The sequence below is a fragment of the Schistocerca piceifrons genome, chromosome X (assembly GCF_021461385.2).
Source record: "Schistocerca piceifrons isolate TAMUIC-IGC-003096 chromosome X, iqSchPice1.1, whole genome shotgun sequence".
Taxonomy (NCBI): domain Eukaryota; kingdom Metazoa; phylum Arthropoda; class Insecta; order Orthoptera; family Acrididae; genus Schistocerca; species Schistocerca piceifrons.
In genome coordinates, this window is record NC_060149.1 from 679,699,173 (window position 1) to 679,725,191 (window position 26,019).

General features: G+C 43.7%; 1 non-coding gene across 1 annotated transcript; it reads left to right on the forward strand.

The window, feature by feature from the left end:
- The first annotated feature begins 24,336 nt into the window (after nt 1-24,336).
- Nucleotides 24,337-24,411, forward strand: Trnat-ugu. Its single transcript has one exon. It is a non-coding gene; the product is annotated as a tRNA-Thr (tRNA).
- Nucleotides 24,412-26,019: the final 1,608 nt, after the last annotated feature.

The following is a 26,019-nucleotide window of genomic DNA, read 5'->3' on the forward strand; positions in this document are numbered from 1 at the left end:
TAAGGCTTCCAGACGAGTCAGGTGGTTAAAATCTTGTGGGATTTTAACCACTTGACGCCGCGGGAAGCACCAGAAGATTTTAGTAATTCATATCGCTGCGAGACCACGAATTAATATATTTCGTAAATTAAGTAAAACGCGAATAAAAAGCTAACGTTGTTCTTACGGTGCACGTGACGTGCCGTTTGGGCGCTAGTGGCACTCACAGCAGTGAATGTTGCTTGGTCGACAGGGTGGTATGTGGCAGGGGCTGACGTCACTGCGCCAACAAGCGGGAACGAGTTGCTAGCAGGGCACCCGGAAACGCCTATACATATATGAAGAATGAGTCAATAAAAAGCAGTGTACCCTGGAATACTAAGTAAAATTACAAATTTCGCACTCATGTGCTCCAAGAAGGTGGAAGACAGCTGATACACAGTATCCACAGAGGACGATCATCATGAAATGCGTCCCATGTATAATGAAAGCTTGAAAGCTATGCTGGACAGCTGCGTTCATTTGGATACAAGAATTCAACAAAACGCGAAGAAAACACAATGTTCATCCTCGTCCTCGTGTGCATATTTCCAGCGATGCCCATTGCAACGTGTTGAAAACAGTCCTAGAAGATTACCTGATATGGAAGTCCTAAAACACATTCAGAATCACCTTCCTAGTTAATGGTTGAGTGATTAGGCCTCAATATAAGTCATCTGGATTGACCTGACGTGGCTACGTTTCCCTTGCTGCCTTGGCTCGACGGGCTTCTGAAATGAGTGTGAGCAGTCGTGGAATCCAGCTGGCGGCGACCTGTGTCATGTTCAAAATGTCGTACAAGATGGTTGAAACTGATCCATGACTGATTTTCATATTTCACACTAATACATCTGCGTTATACTTCTGTCTTCGAGCAGTAGGGCCACCGCTTGCCTCGTGATTCCCGGGTTTTCACAGAGGGATCACCCTGAAAGCGTGTGTACCACCGGATCACTGTGTAATAGGATGCTGGATTGCTCTCGTACACTATCTCTAACTCAACACACATTGTTGTAACGTTCTTCCCCTTCAAATGCACGAATCAATGGGCTGCGCTATTCTGTTCAAATGGTTCAAATGTCTCTGAACACTACGGGACTTAACATCTGAGGTCATCAGTCCCCTAGAACTTAGAACTACTTAAACCTAACTAACCTAAGGGCATCACACACATCCATGCCGGAGGCAAGATTCGAACCTGCGACCGCAGCGGTCGCACGGTTCCAGATTGAAGCGCCTAGAACCGCTCGGCCACACCGACCGACGCTGTTCTTTTTTGGATGCATTTTTGGTATATGAAACATGTGAAAAAAGATCCTTTTTAAATGCCCGTGTGACAGTCGATGACGCAGCATGTACCCTATGTTGCTCTCACGGAGTGGCAAACGACATCATTCGCAATAGCTTAATTTTCGTGAAGTTCGTGAACGTTGCGTCCCTCAACGGTTGAGAGCACAACAGAACACATTGGACCTGTCCATGTAGCTCTGGCGTTACAGGGGAGAAGAAGAGATGTTGTAATGTAGATCGTTATAGTGCATGTGACATGTGTTTATCACCATCAGCTTATACTACTTTAAAGGCGATTCTCCCCTGTATGGATGCATCCCTCTTCCCTACTAAAATAAAGAAAAGGGCAATGGTGGTTCCTTCGGCATGCAATGCTGTGGTGGCTATCTTTTGGGACATTCAGGTTGCCATCTTGTTGCAACTTCATTCTCGTGGCTAGACTGTCAATGCCGCATGCTACTGTCTCTCTGTGTGGGAACTGTAAGTGGCCGTACACTGCAAGAGACCTCACCGTCTGATAGTGGATGTCACGAAAATGCCCCCTTCCACACATCGAGACAAACGCACGATTTATTGCGAACATTTCATCGGGAATAATTCGACCACAAACATTACTTTGGGAACAATCCGACCATCCATTTTAAAGTCCGGACGTATAACCCAGTGGTTTACAGCTCTCTCTTACAAACCTTTTTCGTGAGAAGCACTCCGAAGACGAAGAGGCCATATCACGAACTGCCGCAACAACTCTTTGCTGTAGGTTTTCGAAATCTTATCAAGCGACGAGATAAGTGCTTAAATTTGCAGAAATAGTATGACAAAAACGGAAATAAATTTGAGACTGGTACTAGAGGTACTGACGTTCCTACTCCATTTTGCGACTTGTTTGTTAACTCACACTCGTGGATTTATTTAATACCCGCGCGGGGTAGCCGAGCGGTCAAGGGCGCCTTGCCACGGTTCGCGCAACTCCCTCCGTTCGAGGTTCTCCCTTGGGCATGGGTGTGTGTGTTGTCCTTAGTGTAAGTTAGTTTAAGTTAGATTAAGTAGTGTGAAAGCCAAGGGACTGACGACCTCAGCAGTTTGGTCCCATAGGAACTTACCACAAATTTCCAAATTTTCTTTAATACGAGGGGATATGGAAAATTATTTTACACATTGTAATGGCAGACCAAGTAACTTTTATTGAATGTTTCACTACACCTCAACGTGACAGAGATATATGACACTGTTTTTCAACGTAGTCACCAAGTCTCTTTAAACAACGATCGGAACGTTCTGCCAGTCGTTCAGTTCTTCGACGACAGAAATCCTCTCCTTGGTCACGGAGCCATTCGAGAAACGCAGTGTGAATCTTCTCATCGTAGGAAAATCTACGATTGCTGCGAACGAGTTCCTCGATTGCATGGACATGGCGTCTGTGGTCGATGTCGATGACCTTCCTTCCCGATCGCCATCACACACGTCTCTTCGGCCTTGACCAAATCAACAAACGAGGTGACTCAGTGGTTATCACACTGGACTCGCATTCGAGAGGACGACGGTTCAAACCCGCGTCCGGCCATCCTCATTTAGGTTTTCCGTGATTTTCCTAAATCGCTTCAGGCAAATGTCAAGATGGTTCGTTTGAAAGGGCTCGGCGGTCTTCCTTCTCCATCCTCCCCTAATCCGATGGGACCGATGACCCCTCTGTTTGGTCCCCTTCCCCAAAACAACCAACATTTCACTACGACTGGACACGACTTTGCATTAGATCCAAATTCCGCCAGAAGCTCACGGTGAATCTCTCTGAAATTTAGACGTTTTGCGCGCAAGAATTGTACTGCCCTGCGCACTTCAGCTCTGGAGTAGTTTCCAGTTGCAGCACCATTTCACTCCCACAATGTGATGCACTTGTTATCCGTACAGCAGCAGAATTGTTTATGTAGGAAACCCAGAACATGCACTCTCTTATGACACTGCACCCGTCTTGCTACGCATATGAGTAACTTACTTCTTGAACTACTCTTGTATATATTTCGTGAATTTGTTTGTACCTTACTTTACACAGACAGTGTATCATCTAAAATTCATAGAAAGCACTGGAAGTTTTTAAAGATGGCAGAAGAAAAGGAAAATATGTGTTGTGCATCAACTGAAAAGCGAAAAGGAACATCAACGTACTTACTGTAGGAAAGCGCGTTTGTCGTTTTGAGAACTGTAATGCTGTGTGGCCGACAGGAACTGGCTCTTCGTGGCAAACACGACTATGTAAATTTAATGTCACACGATGTCGAGTTAAATGATGGAAATTTTCGTTCTCTCCCGATGTTCCAAGCTGAAGCAGGTGATTTAGTTTTGTCAAAGCATCCTCAAAATCGTGCTAAGAATGCAAAATTCTTCAGTGCTAGTATTAAAAACCATATAATACAAATATATGGTGATATTATAAGAGAGCAAATTGTCCACAGAATGAACAGTTCTAAGTGCTTCGCCTTTCTTGCAGACGAAACAACAGACGTTGCGAGAATCGAGCAACCGTCTTTGTGTGCTCGGTATGTAGATTTATAATTAAATATGATTCTCAAAGACTTCCTGATGTTAATGTATGCTACAGACTTAACATGGCATGGGCTGGAGAACATAATATTATCAAATTTGAAACTAACTGATGTTAAATGTAATTTTTTGATGAGTAAGAGGTAAGACGCAGCAGCGGGAATGAGCGGTCATTTACGCTAAGCCCAAGCTTTCATCAGAAAAGAATATTCAATGGCTGTTTTTATGCATTTAGGTGCCCGCCCTCTTTTAAATCTAGCGTTAGCCTTTGTGTATTGTTTGCAGGCTAGCAGAAATTGCATAGAGACAGTAAAATCCACCGGGAAATTGTTATTAGTAGACACTCATAGCCAGTTCACTGTTTCTCTTGTACTACCGGGAGAAAATCATCTTCTCAGCCCTTTCATTTCGCAGAACGCATTAATGTGTTAACTGTGACCTTTCTGCAGCGTTAGAATACGTTAGTAGTGCGTGCAATGTCTTAGATGAAATGGCGAGGGATAGCGATAAAGAATTCAAAGCTATTTAATGAGGTCTTAAAACTGGCAGAAGAAGCTGAAGTGACAATCACAGCACCGAGGTTCGTGTCCACAATAAAAATCCAAACCGTAGTCTTGATAGCAGCCCAGAGGAATACTGCAGAAGAAACATAAAACTGCTTTTCTTGCCTCGCGTAAGAAACCAGCTCCACGACAGGTTTCTGACTCATCAAAATTTAATTAAGTCCGTCAGAGCATAGTTCCAAGTCCGTCAAACTTTATCATTCCACGTTGCTAGAACCTTCGTCTCCAGCTAGATAATTTTCCGTTTGGCAACAAAAATGGCTTAAAGAAGAACAAGGTAAAAGACTAAAGAACGCTTTAGCTCCGGTAGAGACAACAATTAAAAAAAATTACCAATATTAGAACAATGTTCCAAACTGTGACTACCCTCCTAGTCACAACAGATACACCATAAACGACAATTTTTACTCTAAAGCGTTGAAAAATCTATGTGAAGAACATAGGAAATGAAAATAAACCGAGCAGTCTTCCTCCCCTTTCTGAGCATCGCGGCGTTCAATTTGATCCAGGGGAAGCGGTGAATCACTTTTTCGAATTATCAGTACGAATAAATACTTGCTAAAGATAATTGTCGGCAGCTATTCCGCATTTGACGTTTTGCAATATATCTACAAAAATTTGGGCTGAAATCAAATAATACAAATTTTTTCGTTATAAAATAGAGAGAGAAACGCCCCTCCTTCGAATACACTTATGTGTATGATGCTGCAACTCAAACCCTACCCCGTCTCCAACGACCTCACTGTTGTCTGAATGTTAAACGCTAATCTTACTTTCTGACTTCCTCATTACCGTACCCTCTAGCAGGAAGTGCCGACTCGTACCGCGTGCCTTACTTGGTAGTGTCTAATATCAGAGCTGTGCAATGTCTGAGCGCTGAAGTGGAAAGACTACGCCAGGCGCCGCCAACACTGCACGGGGCGGTGCTGTGCGGGGCTTTGCTGACGTTTTTAAATTTTTTATATACATTTCATGCTCGAGATAGCGCAGCTTCAAATGGATCAAATGGCTCTGAGCACTATGCGACTTAACTTCTGAGGTCATCAGTCGCCTAGAACTTAGAATTAATTAAACCTAACTAACCGAAGGACATCACACACATCCATGCCCGAGACAGGAATCGAATCTGCGACCGTAGCGGTCGCTCGGCTCCAGACTGTAGCGCCTAGAGCCGCGCGGCGACTCCGGCCGGCGATAGCGCAGGTTGTTCGAGTAATGAGCCATGTGGAGTCAGGGACTTCTCAGCTCGCAATGTACATGCGTGGATTAAAGATTATCGGGATGAGTTTACCGTACTTCCCTGGCCACCAGACTCGCCGGATTCAAACTCAGTTGGAAATCTGTGGGTCCACCTCTATCATACAGTTCGCGACATGGATCCTCAACAGAGGAGCCTCGCGCTGGAGTCGGCAAAGCTCCACATCCCCATTGGTACTTTCCAGAACCTCACTGACACTCTTCCTGCACGTCTCGCAACGGTCCACGCTCCAAAAGGTGGTTATTCAGGTTTTCTGACAGGTTGTCATATTACTATGACTGGACAGAGCAAACACGCAGTAAAGTCTATGAGTTGCTCGACGCAGTGTACCTGTTGGTGCCTAAGTCAGCTTCCATTATCCCGAAACCACAAACGCCCAGTCTGAAATAACTCGTTAACAGTGTTGCTGGAGTGCTGAGTTGTAAAATGGAGTGTAACCGGATGAGCCCAACTTCAACGTGTCTTCCAGTAGCTTCCACATATGTATTAGACCCTACTGACATGATGGTCATCTGATAGCTTGTATTATTGACCAGCATAGCCAGTACACGCCAAGTGTGGTGGTTTGCAGTACCATTGGATACTGAAACCGTCCTGCTAATTGCTAGCTGGGTTGCTAGATTGAGAACAAGCACTACGTCTACTTCATGATTAATTTGCATCCCTCAAACCGGATGGGAGCGGACAAGAGAATAATAATTAGCAGAAGCAGCTGTGGAAGATCAGTGTGTGAGACTCCCCTCGTAGTAAAATTGCGTGCTTATGGAATATCGTCTCAGTTATGAGACTGGATTTGCGATTTCCTGTCAGAGAGGTCACAGTTCGTAGTAATTGACGGTAAGTCATTGAGTAAAACAGCAGTGATTTCAGGCGTTCCCCAAGGTAGTGTTATAGGCCCTTTGCTATTCCTTATCTATATAAACGATTTGGGAGACAATCTGAGCAGCCGTCTTCGGTTGTTTGCAGATGACGCTGTCGTTTATCGACTAATAAAGTAATCAGAAGATCAAAAGAAATTGCAAAACGATTTATAAAAATATCTGTATGGTGCGAAAAGTGGCAGTTGACCCTAAATAACGAAGAGTGTGAGGTCATCCACATGAGTGCTAAAAGAAACTCAAACTTCGGTCACACGATAAATCAGTCTAATCTAAAAGCCGTAAATTCAACTAAATACCTAGGTATTACAATCACGAACAACGTAAATTGGAAGGAACACATAGAAAATGTTGTGGGGAAGGCCAACCGAAGTCTGCGTTTTGTTGGCAGGACACTTGGAAAATGTAACAGATCTACTAAGGAGACTGCCTACACTACGCTTGTCCATCTTCTTTTAGAATACTGCTGCCTGGTGTGGGATCCTTACCAGATAGGACTGACGGAGTACATCTAAACAGTTCAAAGAAAGGCAGCACGTTTTGTATTATCGCGAAATATGGGAGAGAGTGTGACAGAAATTATACAGGATTTGGCCTGGAAATCATTAAAAGAAAGGCGATTTTCGTTGCGACGGAATCTTCTCACGAAATTTCAATCACCAACTTTCTCCTCCGAATGCGAAAATATTTTGTTGACACGGAACTACATAGGGCGGAACGATCACCACGATAAAATAAGGGAAATCAGAGCTCGTACGGAAAGATATAGGTGTTCATTCTTTCCGTGCGCTATACGAGATTGGAATAATAGAGTACTGCGAAAGTGGTTCGATGAACCCTATGCCAGGCACGTAAATGTGATTTGCAGAGTATCCATGTAGATGTAGATGCAAAAACGAATTCTTCACCAAAGACTCGCTACCCGCCCGCTCGAATGCTGTGAGAATAGACAGGCACGTCTTTCTGGTTGCGGCTAGGCCGTGGCGAGTAATTCTTTGACAGTAGAAGAGTAGTTACGTGTCCTATGTTAGTGGTCTAAGGTGACTTCGAAAAATAGATACACCTACAGGTAAGTGGTTGGCTGGCGATGCAGAGATGAGACGCCAAAATTCAAATACGCCGCTTCTTATTGTCCAATAATAGGTCCTTCTTGGACGGTACGATCTGAAGGGGGCAAGAGGCGGAGCTGAGGACATACCCTTCTTGGTAGACACTCAGACACAGTCGCGGGTTAAGCAGTGGAATGGGAACAACCTTTGTGTTACCGACTCAAGTTTCACACTAAGGAACTGTCTAAGGACCTGCAGTCTCTGACAATTTGGCGTCAGAACAATTGATTGCACAAACAAGAGCCATCTCTCCCTCATTGCTTCTCTCCCTCTCTCTCTCACTGGTAGCCGCTTGTGGAAAAAATGGTTCAAATGGCTCTGAGCACTATGCGACGCAACTGCTGAGGTCATTAGTCCCCTAGAACTTAGAACTAGTTAAAGCTAACTAACCTAAGGACATCACAAACATCCATGCCCGAGGCAGGATTCGAACCTGCGACCGTAGCGGTCTTGCGGTTCCAGACTGCAGCGCCTTTAACCACACGGCCACTTCGGCCGGCCCGCTTGTGGAAATTTCCATCCGCATAATCTAAGTTCTCATTACGGGGGGATGACAGAAACTCGTCCTCTCTCTGTCTCACTGGCTAGTCTCCAAACTTTCATTTAGAGGAGGTATGAGCTGTAGACGGTTTCTCATTTAATTGGCCGATCAATTGTTGCTACAACATTACTGGGTAAAAACTATCTTATGCATTTTCTTATACATAGTGAACTTCAGAAGGGAAGTACCAACGTCTTTCGGGTGTTAGATTCTGAAGCAAAAAGACTTTAGTATCAGGTGATGAGGGAAGCAGATGCAAGGTTCTGACGTCAGCAACCTTCCTACTCCTGGAGTAGGACTTGGAGGAAATCAGCTACTGATGGATGACTGCACTGGCTTCACACACTGCGCAGACGTCTTCGTGGTATGTGCTGCTATACGAGTTGTGTATTAGTTTCGGTCATGTTTTATTCATTTTGAGATAATGGTTTCGAAATGTGAGTCTTTATTCCCATCAGTTTTGGTAATTTCATTAAACTCCAAATCTTTAGTTTGCGAATGGCTCACGGATCAGTTAAGCTTATCCAGCTCCCCATTTTCAAGGAACTTCTTACGTAACTGCTGAATGGGTGTCTTTGGTTCCCTTTGTATGCATGATTAACCTTCACTTACAAGGGGAGCATCAGACCTGTTAATCATGGATTTTGATGGGTCTTAGGCGTGTTGTAGAGGGACGTGCATTAAGTACCTGACGAGCTGCTTTTCATGTGACGGCTGCTACTTTCCGAGAAAATCGATGTTGAAGTTGCATGCGTATCTCCCATACCTGTAACGTTAGCGCCGGCCGGTGTGGCCGAGCGGTTCTAGGCGCTTCACTCTGGAACCGCGCGACCGCTACGGTCGCAGGTTCGAATCCTGCCTCTGGCATGGCTGTGTGTGATGGTCTTAGGTTAGTTAGGTTTAAGTAGTTCTAAGTTCTAGGGGGCTGATATGACGTCAGATGTTAAGTCCCATAGTGCTCAGAGCCTTTATTTAATATTTTTTTTTTTTTTTTTTTTTGTAACATTAGTGTTGTTTCGATAAAGCGAGCGTAGCGCAGCGGCTAAAGCATGGCTAGCTCAAATCGTGCCCGCATTATTGCTTTTTCAATTTCATCCAACAGAATATCATTAAATAGTATGCATCATGCACAATTATTAAAAACAGTCATTTTTCACAGTAGTAATTTCATTAATAAGTCAATCATTACAGAAAAGTTTCTTTAAATGTGTATTCCGTCTGTTACAGAATAGGTCACACAATCGTGTTACTCGTCATCGCTTGCATCGCTTACTGTTCTTGAATATAGTTGCGGATCATATATGTCGTGGAAGCAACCGGAACACAAATTCGTAGGGCACCATCCACGTGTAATGAAAGCTACTGTTTCTAGGCCCAGGGATTTTCCAAAATCGATACCGGGAAACACAGTTTGTTTGAATCCAAAAATATAGTTCTTCCTTCGATCAGCTTCAGCAGAACCCAAGCGCTTTTGATCAGTCCTGTGAAAGGCGATGTACTAAATTGAAGCAGAACTAAACAATGTATTTTTATGGTATCGTCCCTCGAGGTGATTTCTTTGCTAGTCTTTAGTAAGTTGGGAGCATTTTGAATTTTTCATGAACATTTTAACCTGCCTGTAAAAATAAACATCACAGGATTAGCAAAATGTAGCACATCTGACTGGGGTAGTTTTTACGGTGCAGGTGCATGCTTTTCTTTCAGCTACAAAGATTTGATCGTGAAGTGTCTGATCAGTCTACCTCCCCGACGTATAAATAACGTAAGGAATTTTTTTGTGCCACAGACGGAAGAATGACAGTTTTTATAAACTCTTTGTACAGCGCTTTCATGAACTTCCTTGATTTCATGCAGGCCACAAATATTTTTTTTTAATTTGTGAGTCAACTCGCCAACTCTTTTCTGAACAACCCGCCCAGATTTCCCAGGTGGTTCTTGTCGACATAAGAAAACGTAAGGGAATATTTTCCTGACGTAGTTGTAGTATACTATGTTGTGAAGGAATGAGTTATCTTGGGTTCAAATCTTTTTTTCTGCACAGGGACAGTTTTCTCTCATTTTACCACGTTGACCCAAATTTAAAAAAAAGGAAGATAAAAGCTGAGCTACGCTTGCTTGGTCGAAACACGACAAACGTTATGAGTACAGGAGGTACGCTTAAAATTTCAAAATCGATTTTCTCGGAAACCAGGGGCCATCGCATGAAAAGCCGCTAACCATCAATTAAGGACACGGCCGTCTACAATAGTGGTTCCAAATCAATGGTCCGAGGACCATCAGTGGATTTAAAATTTCAAACTTGTACTTGTTTCCAATTATTAATCAATCGTTACAGGGGCGATGCAGCACCGAGCGCCGGTGACTACTGGCGAGCGCGGGATGGGAGGGTCGTGAGGTATTGGGGGTGGAGTGATCGACGTGTGAGTCCACGATAACTTGACTACGTCACTAGTGTTGGTAGAAGCAGAGAAAATCGGTTGCCAACTCTAGGCTGCCCCTAAATAGCGAGCCTCTGTATATAGGCTCTTGTGGTGTTCATGCTACATCCCTGCACACATTTATCACATGCTGTTGCTACTTTTTAGCGCAGAGTAAAGGGCGGGAGGCTAGTTATTCAATAGGATCACAAAGCAGACTCAACGATCGACGCGACAGATGGTCACATAGCGTGAGCACGGTCGGGCGAGCAAGGAAGGTGTCGTACTGGAGCATAGAGAGAGAGATTCACCTACCACGCTGAGCGTCAAGAAACGATTCTTTTATTATTTGTATTTACTGTTTAAATATTTCTATAGAGCACCAACAGTGCTGATGACGTTACCTGCACTGAGAAGTTGTCAGTAATAATTTCAATATCACTCAATTCATTAGGAAAAGCTAATTACAGATTTTACTTGCTGTCACTGCTCATTGATGGAAAGAATGGACCGGTCATAAGTGCACCCTGAAAAGGAAGGCTCCAAATTGCTAAGACAGCTCACTAGACTAGTTCCTGATCGATTTCCTGGGAGGTAATACGTGACTCTGTGCATAAAATCTTGATATTATGTAAAGACGGAACAGTTTGTTGAAAAATTGCCTCAGGTGAGGTACTTGTGCGATGCTGTGTTAATCCAAGTCAAACTACGAGGGGTTTCCGAGGTGGCAACACTGGAAGTGCAAGTCTGCCTAAAGACGGAATGAATTTTTAAATTTGCCTCGAAAAACATATATGTGCGATCTCATGTGAATTCTACGATCGTGTTGAGCATTTTGTGACTTTCGCTGTGCTCGGGAACTAAAGATCAATGACCGGGAATCTTGTTACGAATATTGACAATAGGTAAACAAAATTAGTTGGCATACTAACATTTTACGATTGTTATTGTGCTTAGCATTTAAACCTACCCACTTGTAACGTTAATAGGCGCTGTTTATTGCGCAAGCGCTAGAGCTCGCAACCGACGGAGAAGAAACCAACTTGGGCAACATCTACGAGACACGAGGGAAGCAAGTTGGTTACAGTTCACAGACGAGAAGTAAGGGCGACGCACTACATTTTCATCTGTAAATCACACGTAGCATCACTGTGCGTCCCTCTGTACATATTGTGGCAGACGATAGTTCGAACATTCGTTCTCCCGTCTGTAGTGATAGCGCTACACTCTCTAGCCCTAGGCGCGATGTATTTCTGTACACATTGTTGAGTGTAATGCGCCAACGCTGCGGGAAGCAGCTGACGCTGCCTTTCTGTCACCCCTCGTTTCTCTTCCGCAGTCCTGATGCAGGGGCACGACACGCCTTCTGCCGTTCCCGACAACCACCGCGCGAAGCGTCGAAGCGTCAACTTAAACCGTGGAAAAGGAATACACTTTCCTTTGCCTTTTTCGGCGGTGTCAGTGATTGTGTTTGGCTGGTTAGTGGTTCGAGGGTGTCTGTAGTTTAACTGACCTTCAGTCCTCAATATTACTATCTATTTATGACGGACGTAAGAGAAGTAGGTACGTATTTTTCTATACAAAACTCTTTTAATCAAAACTTGGTATTACAAAAGGGAATATAGGAATGAGTGTACCTGTATAAGTGAGTGTTACAAAAAGTTCAGAACAGTTAGGTGCAATTCATTGACCACCTAAATAGAATATCACACTACACTGCGATATGCAATTAAAATAAAGGTATTAAAAGCATATTTATTTCTTTATTGTTTTATATGGCGCCTAAGAGAAACTACGACAGTAGTTACATTAAATTCGAATTTGCTTCGATAGAAACTAATGGAGAAATAAAATAGCATTGTGTTATATGCGCAGCCGTTATCGCGAATGATTCTTTGAAGCTAGAGAAATTAGAATGCCACTTAGAAATAATGCTTCCTCATTTCTCTGACGGACCACCAGATTTCTTAGGAGGAAAGTTAGGGAAACTGATAAAAGGTATGGGTATCATGAAAATAATAATCAAGTATTTTCAGAAACATAACAGTTTGTGGGGAAAGCTTGTCGTTTTCCTTTCGGATGGCGCTCCAGCTATGTTAGGATCACGCTACGTTCTAGTGACGATAATAAAACAGAATAATCCTCTGGGAGTAACAATACATTGTATCATACATCGTAACGCATTAACTTCCAAGACTGCTCCTGAATGACTTAACAATACAATGCTAGTGGTCATAAATGTGCTAAATGTTATCGAAAGCAGTGCCTTAAAGAGAGACCTGCTTAAAAAGTGTACCCTGAAATGGACTCCGACCATGAGACCCTTCTCTTCCACACAAACGTCGATTGGCTGTCTAAAGGTAACATGCTGGGAAGATTATACGAACTCAGAGGAGGGTGAGAAAAAATGACCTACTAAAGCAATTTCTTGATATGACACCTCAGATGAATTTGTGTTGTCATTTGGACAAAAAAAAATGGATCTGAGCACTATGGGACTTAACTTTTGAGGTCATCAGTCCCCTAGAACTTAGAGCTACTTAAACCTAACCAACGTAAGGACATCACACACATCGATGCCCGAGGCAGGATTCGAACCTGCGACCGTAGCGGTCGCGCGGTTCCAGACTGTAGCGTCTAGAACCGCAAGGTGTCATTTGGACATTTTCACATGCTTACATAAGTTGAACTTGCGATTGCAAAGTTCCGGAAACAGACATGTAGAAGGCACTGCAAATAAACTTATCTTTGAGGATAAACTTCGTGACGTTATTTGCAATCTTCAGTTATGAATAACTAAAATTGGGGAAAACAGTTATTCTGCGTTTGAGACTTTAAAAGCACTCGTTGATGATAAACGGTGTGGCACGATTAGGGCAAACATTCAAGTAAAAATCAAGAGACATCTGCAAATGTTGACTTACGAATTCAATCATGATGTCCCACAATGTAGCAAAACAGAAACTAAAACTGATTCGCAACCCTTTTAGTATTAATGCTGTCCAAATTCCAGAAGGAATCCAGGAAGAGCTCATTGCATTCCAAAATGATATAAACTGTAAGGACGGATGTGAATCTGTGTCTCTTGAGCAGTTTTGGTGTAAAAAAGCAGTCTCATGCACTAAAATTCGAGAAATTGTCCTATCTTATGCTTTTCTCGACAACTTATTTATGCGAACAAGGATTTTATGCTCTGCCGGCACTTGAAAACAAGCCCAGGAAACGACTGAAAGTAAGTGGTGATATGCTTGTAACTTCGAGAAATACAGTAGTATTATCCCCAGGATTACCGAAATTATACAGAACATGCAAGCTGATAAATCACACTGATGCAAAGCGGATTTAATTTTCTTCTTAGATTTTCTGCTTTAACAGTACTGCTAATGAACGTTACTTATGAGTTTACCGAGTATGATTAAGATTTTGATTAAAGTTTGTTTTTAAACTGACACAGTTTATTTTTGTTGTGACGTTGTGGTCCCGGGTAACAACAAAGCTCTATGGGGCTTAACATCTGAGGTCATCAGTCCCCTAGAACTTAGAACTACTTAAACCTAACTAACCTAAGGACATCACACACATCCATGCCCGAGGCAGGATTCGAACCTGCGAACGTAGCGGTCGCGCGGTTCCAGACTGAAGCGCCTAGAACCGCTCGGCCACACCGGCCGGCCACCCGTTTTCCCTGTGACCCACGCACCAGAGAGTGTCATGCGCTGTGCTAGTGATCCCGTAATAAGATTAATAATCATATTATTTTGTTTTATTCGTATGTCAGTGCTTCCTAAACTGTGTTGTCATTTAAAAACGCATTAGAAAACATTAAACGTTCGGAAGTAATATGAAACAATCGTTTCCTTTCTGAAGGTAGTATATTTCCCTTACTCATCAGTTAACTGAGTTCAACAATGCCAGCACTTGCAATTGTATTCATCCTCCAAAATCAGGTCAGTTCCACTCCGTCTAATTCAGAACATAGTAATATATACATACGGGATGTTCATTTCAACTGAAGACATTGAAATATCTCGAAAACTACACATCGGATCAAAAAAAGTTATATTTCCAATTTGTTTGTCTCGGAGAGGGACATCAGCGATGCCACACTCGACCCGACACCCTATCACGTGGGTAGGCGGCAGGGGGCAACGTTGAAATCTTCAATGGGGACCCCCATCCCCCATTTTTTATTGCAGATTACGATTCTGCGGCAAAATCTACACACATTTTGTCTGAAGCATTTTCTTCGTTTCGCCACAGATGGCGCTGTAATCGGAGAAATAGAAAAGGGTACACAATTTACGATATGCTACTCAGTGGCTCTTGAATATCTAGTGGCACATGGTACCCCACCACCTTGCTGCGAGGGTAGGACAGACCAGTTTTCATAACTTATAATTGGAAACCCAATTCGCAATGTTGTAGTCCTCCGACATACCGAACTGGGGACTACTCGACGCACCACTGTGGCCGTGGCTCGAGGCGAATGCTACTCTACATTTTCAATTAGAGTAAGTGTTCTAACGTCGTACCGCCAAACTTCAATATACTTAGTGACCCGCTTTCCAAATGACCGTGCACAGGATAGAAGCATATCTGCGGTTATGTCAACACAGACGTTTCTGATGCGGTCAACCATGTCTTCAAGGCCTGTTTGTACTTGCTGGTACACCTTATCTTTTAAATATCACCACAGAAAAAAATCCGGTTACGTCAAATCCGGCGAACTAGTTGGTCAACAAATAGGTTCACCTCTGCCGATCCACTGAGCAGTGTAAGCGCCGTCTAATACCTCCTTTGCTTGAACTGCGTAATTCGCTGGGCAACCGTCTTACTGAAACCACGTACGTTGTTGAACGTTGAGAGCCGGCCAGAGTGGCCGAGCGGTTCTAGGCGCTACAGTCTGGAACCGCGTGACCGCTACGACCGCAGGTTCGAATCCTGCCTCGGGAATGGATGTGTGTTATGTCCTTGGGTTAGTTAGGTGTAAGTAGTTCTAAGTTCTAGGGGACTGGTGATCACAGTAGTTAAGTCCCATAGTGCTCAGAGCCATTTGAACCATTTTGAACCAAAAGCATTCGATATTTCTGTCCATTCAACGTGCTGTCAATAAAATACGGACTAATGAGTTTGTTCCCCATGGTGCCACACCATACGTTAACCGATGAACGACGTTGATGATCAACTTGCCGTAACCAGTGCGGGTTGTCTACACACCAGTAATTCATGTTAAGATGGTTAACGCTACTATGGTTTCCGATTGTAGACTCATCGGAAAATAGTACCTCGGCAAAGACCACGGAGGTCGTTTGCATTTGTTGATGTGCCCATTCACAAAACACTACCCGATTATCTTAATCGGTGCCATGAAGTTCTTGATGCAGTGACACGTGGTACGGATGATACTTATGAAGATGGAATATTGTGACAATAATACCTACGGACATACCGGAATCGCAGTGTAATTGCCGGGCGCTTATCCGTGGGATGTGGTGCACTGCAATCTCATTAGCTTCCCCTGTAACGCGTTTGCTTCGTTTCCTTTTGCCGGTCTGTAAGCTGCCATCAGACATAAAGACGTTCACAATCTTGTAAAAGGACGAAAGAGAGCCAGCTTTCTCTGGAAAACGCTAGGCATATATGGCAAAAGCAGCCTCAACGTATCTCCTACATTCTCCGTAAATCAGGATCATTTCAGTTTTTTCTTCTGTGGTTGCAACATTCATCGTCCACTTGCACGTCTGTTCTCCAAATGATAGATGTGCAGGCAATAAACACTGTGCAAGTATTGCAATGTTCAGAACCGCTATCTGTCCTACCTCTGCAAGATACGTGTCCTCCGGCCGCAGTGTACTGCCTGTTACACTCCCAGCATGGAGATGGGGTCCCACTCGTCATTAGATATTCAAGGGCCGTTGAGTAGCACGTTGTAAATTACGATTGTGTACCCATTTCTGTCCTCCGATTACAGCACCATCTGTGGCGAAACGGAGAAAATGCTTCAGACAAAACGTATGTAGATTTTGCCGTAGAATCGTAATCTACAATAAAAAGAGGGGTTCCCATTGAAGATTTCGAAGTTGCCTCCCGCCACCCACACACGGGACGGTGTGGTGGGTCGAGTGTGGGGTCGGTGGATGTCCCCCTCCGAGACAAACAAATTGGAATTATAACTTCTTTTGATCCGATGTGTAGTTTTCCGAGATATTTTAATTATAATACTATATGATCCCAGAATGAAATTTTCACTCTGCAGCGGAGTGTGCGCTGGTATGAAACTTCCTGGCAGATCAAAACTTTGTGCCGGACCGAGACTCGAATTCGGGCGGGACCTTTGCCTTTCGCGGGCAAGTGCTCCACCAACTGAGCTACCCAAGCACGACTCACGATCCGGCATCACAGCTTTAATACCGCCAGTACCTCGTCTCCTACCATCCAAACTCCACAGAAGCTCTCCTGCGAACCACTTGCACTTACCCGCGAAAGGCAAAGGTCCCGAGTTCGAGTCTCGGTCCGGCACACAGTTTTGATCTGCCAGGAAGTTTCATACCATATGATGTCTCAGTTCCTAGTACTGAAGGCAGTCTGAATAGCAACCAATACACATGGATGGTGTGTTTTAGATCCAGAGGTAATGCGCCTCCTTCATCAACTCCACGTGATATACTACAGTAGGAGAATGCAGTGCCACTGATGGGACCCCGCCCCGATGAACGATGGCTACCACTGCTTCCTGAGTGTGTGACAATTGTGCGGAGTGACACTTGTGCGGAGACGCAATTGTTGACATTTCTACGAAGCCCAACGTACTTTATGTAGTGGATCTCGGAACAGGCTGTTCCAAAAGTAAGATACACCGACCTGTGCGCCACTCCCTGCAAGCAGTTTGGACTGTTGTTCGTAGATGAGCTATTTTTTTTTAACAGTTGCTTTTTCCAGCAGTTAAGCACTCTTTTTGAAGCTATTAAAAGCGTCGTGCCTGGGTCTCTCATGCTGGACTTCGGAACTACTACCGTGCTCTCAGCCAGAAATTTATTTCTTTAAACAGATTTTGTGAACCAGTGAATCTATAAAGCGCGTGTGTCAACAGATAAGTGGAACTGCAGTGCACCCAGCCCTCAGCCTCCGTTGCTGGAGCACCGAGAAACTAGCAAGTCACATGTTTTTCATTACTGTTTGTTTTCATATTTTAATTTTTTAATTTCTTACCTATTTTTGTGTGATTGCAAAGTTTAATCCTTACATGCTTTGCGTTTTTCTGTATTTGACAAGTGTGGTATCGTGTTTCAGTAACTGTAACGTGTACAAGTACATTCGCGTAATCTGTAACACAGTTATCATTTGTTTATTTGTTTGTTTTGAACGGCCAGTGATCGTTGACCACGATATAGTCTGCTGCCATTCTACGTTGGTGATGCACCAGGAGACCAGCTAGTCACATATTTAGCTTTTTCTGTTTGTTTCCATAGTTTAATTGTGAAGTTAGCAGTAGTAAGATGGATAGGGTAGCTGCGTATTGTGTGCGGATGCAGGTGGAGCTTCCCGCAGTTTGAACAACTGATGACGCTAATGGCAGCGGTCAACCATTTCCAGGGTTTTGCCTCGGGGTATGACGGCGGCGGAGAAACTAGGACGACGCACGAGACACCTCAGGTGTCCCTTGCTCTGTTTACGGGCTCTGCTGTCAAGGCACCCACCAGCGTACCCGTTGCTGTGGTTTTGTACTCACTGCAGACTGGGTGGCGAGTTGTTATCCGGTCATGTCGTTCGAGGCGGAGAGTCAATGTGGAAGCTGGACGCCTGTCCTCGTCCTCTCATCCTATGAGTGAATTGGTGGCCAATGCTTCAGCAGGGTCCGAGCATGCACACGAGGGGAGTGGTTTACTAGTTATTGTGTGCTCTAATGTTAGGCGCGTTATGGAGCGTCTTAGGGGAATAGCTTCCAAGACTGGTAAGAAATCCCATGTGCATTCGTTGTGTCTCCCAGGGGGCCTCATCCGAGATGTGAAAGATGCCCTACCTGCAGCTACAGTATCAAGGGTGCAGGATGCAGTAGTCTGCAAGCTGTTGCTCTTTTCGGCACCAATTACGCTAGCCGCTTGAGTTCTGAGGCCATCCGCAATGCCTACGGGCGGCTGGCGGAAGTGGTGAAGACTGCCGACCTCAAAAAAATGGCTCTGAGCACTATGAGACTTAACATCTGAGGTCATCGGTCCCCTAGAACTTAGAACTACTTAAACCTATCTAACATAATGACATCACATACATCCATGCTCGAGGCAGGATTCGAACCTGCGACCGTAGCGGTCGCACGGTTCCAGACTGTAGCGCCTAGAACCGCTCGGCCACCACGGCCGGCTTGCTGACCTCACTTGCGGTGTACAAATAGAGCTCACAATTTGCAGTATCGTACCCAGAGTCGAAAGGAGTCCATTGGTTTCGAGACGAGTGGAGGGTCTGAGCCAGAGGCCTCATCGATTCTGTGACGGTCATGACTGCAGATCTCCGGACCTTCGTTATAGAGTGGAGAGTTGTAGGATTCCCCTTGACAGGTCATGGATACACTACACAAAGGAAGCAGTTCCTCGGGTTGCAGAGTATTTGTGATTGCACATGGCGGTTTTCTACGCTAGGCTGTAGTTTGAGGCTCTCTGATACGGCTCGTCAGTCGATGTGCAGAGAGAAACCACGTTACTTAAAAATTAAAGACTCCTCGACTGTCAAAATTGTCGAAGTATTCGTAACACTCTTCGAGAATTCACTGTCCTCCAGGAAAATTCTCTCGCTCACATTAGTCTCGGAGTCGAGAGATGGATGAATCCCGAAATAGAAAGCTCCGAAATATTTAGCGAGGCACCGTCGCCGTGACGGAGACAGTAATTTTACATTTGGCGACCGTGACAGTACAAGACCCTGCAATATTCGGATACGACACACGGCGACAGATGAAGAGCCTCTGATATCGGTTATTTTTGTTAATTTTGCGGCACTCGGGCTCGACTGTGGGAGCTTCACATAGACGATATGCTTCATTACAAAACAAAGCTGACCGCATTCCTAATACGAACACGTGTCGCTTATGCTTATAAATATTAAAGTTTTCAGGTTGGAAGGTGGAAAATGTCACTCTTCCATAATAACAGTGCAGTTCAAGTTACTTTGTTTTATTGTCCTTTTAGCACGAAACAGGTTTCCCTATCATTGCCTAATCGCATTCAGTCTGGTTTTAACAGTTAAGATCGTTTTACATTAATAATGAAGTGTTCATTGCCACGTTGGACTTCCACATTAATTAAACGGGCAACACTGATCACAAATCCTCTTCATTTACGTTCTACTATCAATACGTTCTTACACAAAAGATACTGATTAAATCACGTTGCTGTTCTAACAATCGGTCTCTTAAACAATCCCCTTTTTTCCACAAAATAACTGAATTACTCAAACAATTTTCTCCTATGAACCGACTTAACATTTTCAATCCTTAATTATACTTTCTACCAAATTCTTCGTACAATATGTGATCAAAAGTATCCGGACACCAGGCTGAAAATGACATGAAAGTTCGTGGCGCCCTCCATCGATAATACTGGAACTCAGTCTGGTTTCGGCCCACTATTAGCCTTGATGACAGCTTCCACTCTCGCAGGGATACGTGCAGTCAGGTGTTGGAAGGTTTCTTGAGGAATGGCAGCCCATTCTTCACGGAGTGCTGCTCTGAGGAGAGGTATCGATGTCGGTCGGTGAGGCCTGGCACGAATTCGGCGTTCCAAAACATCCCAAAGGTGTTCTATAGGATTCAGGTCAGGACTCTGTGCTGGCCAGTCCATTACGGGGACATTATTGTCGTGTAACCACTGCGTCACAGGACGTGTATTATGAACAGGTGCTCGATCGTGTTGAAAGATGCAGTTGCCATCCCCGAATTGGTGTTCACCAGTGAGAAGCAAGAAGGTGTTTAAAACATCAATGTAGGCTTGTGCTGTGATAGTGCCAAGAAAATAATCAGGGGTGCAAGCCTCCTCCATGAAAAACACGACCACATATTAACACCAACTCCTCCGAAATTTACTGTTGGTACTATACTCCCTGGCAGATAACGTTCACCGGGCATTCGCCACTCTGCCATCGGATCGCTACATTCTGTATCGTGATTCGTCAATCCATACAATATTTTCCCACTGTTCAGTCGTCCAGTATTTACGCTCCTTACACCAACTGAGGAGTCGTTTTCCATTTACCGGCGTGATGTGTGACTTATGAGCAGCCGATCGACCATGAAATCCAAGTTTTCTCACCTCCCACATAACTGTCATAGTACTTGCAGTGGATCCTGATGCAGTTTGGAATTCCTGTGTGATGGTCTGCGTAGACGTCTGCCAATTACACGGTACGACCCTCTTCAACTGTCGGCGGTCTCTGTCAGTCAACAGACGAGGTCGGCCTGTACACTTTTGTGCTTACGTGTCCCTTCACGTTCCCACTTCACTATCACATCGGAAACAGTGGACCCAGGGATGTTTAGGTGTGTGAAAATCTCGCGTACAGATGTATTACACAAGTGACACCCAATCACTTGACCACGTTCGAAGTCCGTGAGTTCCATGAAGCGCGCCATTCTGCTCTCTCACGATATCTAATGACTACTGAGGACGCTGAAATGGAGTACCTGGCAGTAGGTGGCTGCACAATGCACCTAATTTGAAAGACGTATGTTTTTGTGGGTGTCCGGATACTTTTGGTCACATAGTGTACAATCTACCGACGACGCGGTTGCGCGCAACCGCTCCGTGCTGACATCCGTCAATGACTCGCCGCTCACACCAAAACGGCGCGTGAACAATAGCGCAGGGGAACTGTTGGCGTTATACAGCAAAACAGTGCTCTCTCCTGGTAAAAGACAAGCAGATGGTTGGGAGTCATGTAACTGAGGTCTATAAGGAGTATTGCGTTGAAAATTCGTACAATCCAAGATCAGCGTGTTTCAATCCCAAAAATCACACACATATATTTTTCTTCGAAAATCATTCAGTCCTCATTCTGCTAGGTGTGCCATTTGCGACACTCCATCCAGTTTTCTATAGGTGGGTCAACACAGATCTCATCACATGCAGGACATTGCAGTGTACGTTTGTGTGAGTGTCTTCTCTGTTACTTTAAACGTGTTTGTCCCACCATGTGCGCTTCGTTATCAAGCATCATCTGTCTCATACGTGTGACTGTTAAACACTTGTATTTCTCGTACTGTTCTGTTTCTGTTTTTTCGTAAATGATCTTTCTTCAGGCTGTGGATAAAAATTAAAAATACTTGTTCTTTGTTTCGCCGTGATAAGATCACCATTTTTTGAAGGCACTGATTCTTCAGTTTGCTCTACCTGGTGTTCATCAGGAGATTCATCGGGAATTCCTGCAGGTTGGCGTTTAGGTACTGCAACCTGAGAATAGGCATTTTCAGCTTCTGCATAGTCCGTAACAAGAACACGATATGCGCCGCAGCAAACGTATGATCGTTAAAGACAATTGCATCGTAAGGCTCTATCCCACATTTTTTGAAACTATTCACTGCGTTACTGACTATAGCTGCTTGGCAATAACCAGTGCTCAATAGATACTTAATAGGAAAACTTGACATATTAATTTTGCTCCAGTCGACTATGTAAAAAAATCTGTGAGTTTTGGAGTAGAATTCAGAAGAATACCAGAGGAAAGAATAATGGCTGTGTGAGGTAATCATCTATAGCAAAGAATAATCAAATATCTCCCCTGTTATTTACACAACAACTTACGCTGAAAGACTTGAAAATTATAACAAGTCAATGGATGTAACCTACACTGGCATTATCTAACGCATACTGGACTGGAAGCAGCGGCTTCTCTGAGGGAGTTTTTGTGCCTCAGTTTTTGAAACGTCAGTTATATCTCTTTGTTGGTTCTACAGATAAGTATGAAGTCAAACCAAGTGATTAGTCATCTTGTTCCGCTAGTTAACTTTAATTCCATGAGATATTGGGGTTGATGCCAAACGATGTTGACTCGTTGCCTCGATACTTCGCGCGCGTGCATGTGTTTCTACCAGAAATTGGTGCTGTGGCGCAAAAGCGCACGACCACACTCTGTCAAACTGTACCTCGTCTGAGATGCGTCGCTGCAAGTGTAATGGTGCTGATGGTATTGCATGCACATCTTCTGTCTTATGGTAGAACTGATACAGCTGTCCTGCTCGTATAGCTTGAACTTATCTCGTGCTACCACTCTTTATTTTCTTCTCTCTTTAACCTGCCTTTAGCACATCTAAGACAAGCGCATGCTTGTAAACCGTAAATAATAACCACAGATGGCAATACTCTCATATTTAATATGCAGACAAAAGAGTTGGCACCTGCTTTGTAGTGGAATACCGTCACAGCGATGAAAACAGATTAGTAACGCAGTGGTCATATTTGTTTCTAGAGGGTCACCTAACCAGGAGCAGTTAGAGGACAGTAGTTCGGTTCAGAGATTCGAAATTAAATCTGCCTTTAATAAGTGATTTATTTACTCAAAATCTTGACGTATACCACATTAAAAAAAGACAGAAATTAACTTTCCAAGTAAATGAACATGAAGTCTCGTAATGTTGACAGAGAAATTGCTCCAAAGCAACGAGCACAATGTCGTATGAAATACTGAAACACAAAGCTTTCTACATCTCATTTTAAACGTGACTGTCTCTCTAACAGTGTGGCAGGTACCTTCTCTACATCGAAGGCTGCTCGGGAAACACTATAAGCTTCCTAATGTGTGCAGCTCGCAAATTCAACGTAAATGAGTGCAAGATTCACGAAATAATAGAATTAATCAGGAACCTCAAGTTGTGTAGCAAGTCTTGTAAATTGTGAGCTGCTCAGAAAGTAGATGCTACTAATGCCAAATATGACATTTATTCAAACTCAACAAACGTGCGCCAGAACCCGACGGTCAGTGCCAGAGAAAGACGACTCAGATGGCAGTATAAAATGGCTACTCCGTCGATCTGTGGACCAAGAGTGCCCCAGACGGCCCCCCATAACAAGGACCGAAAAGTCTCCTCCTCTAAACCTAAGTCCCGATTTTTCTAAAAACTCTGCATGAAGTGGTGGACCGCCAGACATGGTCATGGTGACCAGCGAGAATTTCGCTTTATTTACTTGAATAATGCAGAAATTTCCCATTCTTGACTTACAGAATGCATCTTAACATGCAGCATGTTGGTACTGGCGGCTAGTCACGTTGCACTCATTGGTCGAGCTCTTTATGCCTAAACTCGGTGGTCGGCAAAAGTCAATTGATTGGATAACAAGATTGGGAGGGAAAGGCAACGAATTTTCTCACGGTGTTGGAGCAGCGCTGTGCGGACAATTCTTAGATCTGCGTACGGGAAGGTGAATTTGTAACGCATAATTATAGTCTAAGGACTTCCAGTGACACAGCGGTAGCTGCCTTCAAGCGAGAAAGCCACATTTTCTGCCAAAGCGAGGGACAGGTGCTTATTAGACCCACTATAACGAACTGTATGAAGATGTCCGAAAAAACAGATACCATCTTCATATGCACACGCATTTCCCGAACTCTTACGGGACTCGCCGCGAGTAATGAGTGCAATGGGCATGGGCACTACGAATGTTGTGTGTGGACATTAAGTCCGGAATAGGGGTCTCACGGGGAGCGTGCGACGGATAAGTCCCTGCAGTCGCTCTATCCTCTGTGCCCTCGGTGGCTGAGGTGGATAGAGCGTCTGCCATGTAAGCAGGAGATCCCGGGTTCGAGTCCCGGTCGGGGCACACATTTTCAACTGTCTTCGTTGATGTATATCAGCGCCTATCGACAGTTTAAGGTCTTGATTTAATTATCATTTCACAACGAATTGTGGTGCCCTGGGGAACCATTCCCCCTCTCCAGAGCCTCTATGATTCCTGTGGTCAAGTCAGGGCACAGGATGCACACCTGGGCCCACTCGTTTCTTAACAAGGTATTTTTAAGCCTTGTGCTCCCTTCAGTAGTAGCCACTAAATGAGCGGAAAATTAATCAAATATCATTCAGAAATATGTGGCGGTCACATCATATCACTCCATCATAATTTTTTTTTTAAAAAAGAATAAAGCTCCAGTTATTGCAAAACTAGATAGTCACTTAGTATTGGCACTTAAAGAAACAGTCCTACTTCAGTCCAACTGGGACTCGAAGAATACAACATTCCTAACAGCTTTCCATCAGATAAGATTAAAAAAAATAGCAAGATGTCATCCCCAGTTTGAGTAGAATGACAACATAACCTACAGTTAACTAGGATACCCCAAATTAGTTCATATAAAATTTGCTAGCAAACTTTAAATATAAAACACGGTGGTCCCACTTGATGCAAACAAAATGATCACAAAGTTTTTTCATAGCCTAGTTAACACTGCAGGATTGCTTCTAAGAATATGTTGGCAGCTTATCACGTCACTGAAATTGTCGTGTAAGATTGTAATGAATTATTAGCTTTTCAAGGTAAGCAGTTTTTTTAATGAAATGAAATTTCAGCATAAAAACTAATATCCTATTGAAAAGGATATCAAGTACTGAAATAATATTGATCCACTCTGGGATGTCATACAATAAAACGATCATCTTCAATACAGTTTTGTCTGAAGTTCACAATGGTGCATGAGCACCTAGGAGTCAATGTCACTAACGCTAATAAAACTGTTACTTTGATCTTATACTATATAAGTTACTTTGCATGTTTACCCTTTATTTGGTAGTCAATGAAATATTGTAGAGAAAAAAATATTAAGTTACTTAAATTAGATGTATATGGCCATGTCGACAATTTTACATGCATTTTTTTCCAAAATACAGTATGTCGCCTGTAAGTAACATTGCTCATAAAAGCAGCATGGGTGTTACAACATAAGTATTACATTTTTGTTCCTGTTGTTCAAAAAATGGTTGCGTTTTATACTATTTAATGTGAAATGTCTTAAAACAATTCCATTTACGTGCAAAGCATAGAACAATTCCACAGTTTCCCTTTTTTACAGTCGAATACCCCTTAGTGCAATGCCTACCTCCTCCTTTTTGACTCATACTCTGGCCAGTGACCAAAACTGTCATACTGAACATCATTCACTGGCACAAGAGGTGCTGCTTTCTTCTTGTTCTAAACTTGTCCGTGCTATAGTCCAAGTCAGTCTTCCTCTTCCCAGAAAAGATAAGTCCATTTCAGATGTTCAACTTAATAATTCGCCAAACATTTGTATAATAACACACCTTCAAGACTTTCTCTTTCCGTTTGCACGCAGATTATCGTTGCACAAGGAAAAACAGCGCCACAAAATTGAAGGAAACTGCTACATCATTAACTGGCGCCCACGTAACTTTGCGCAACGTATGCTAATGATAAACT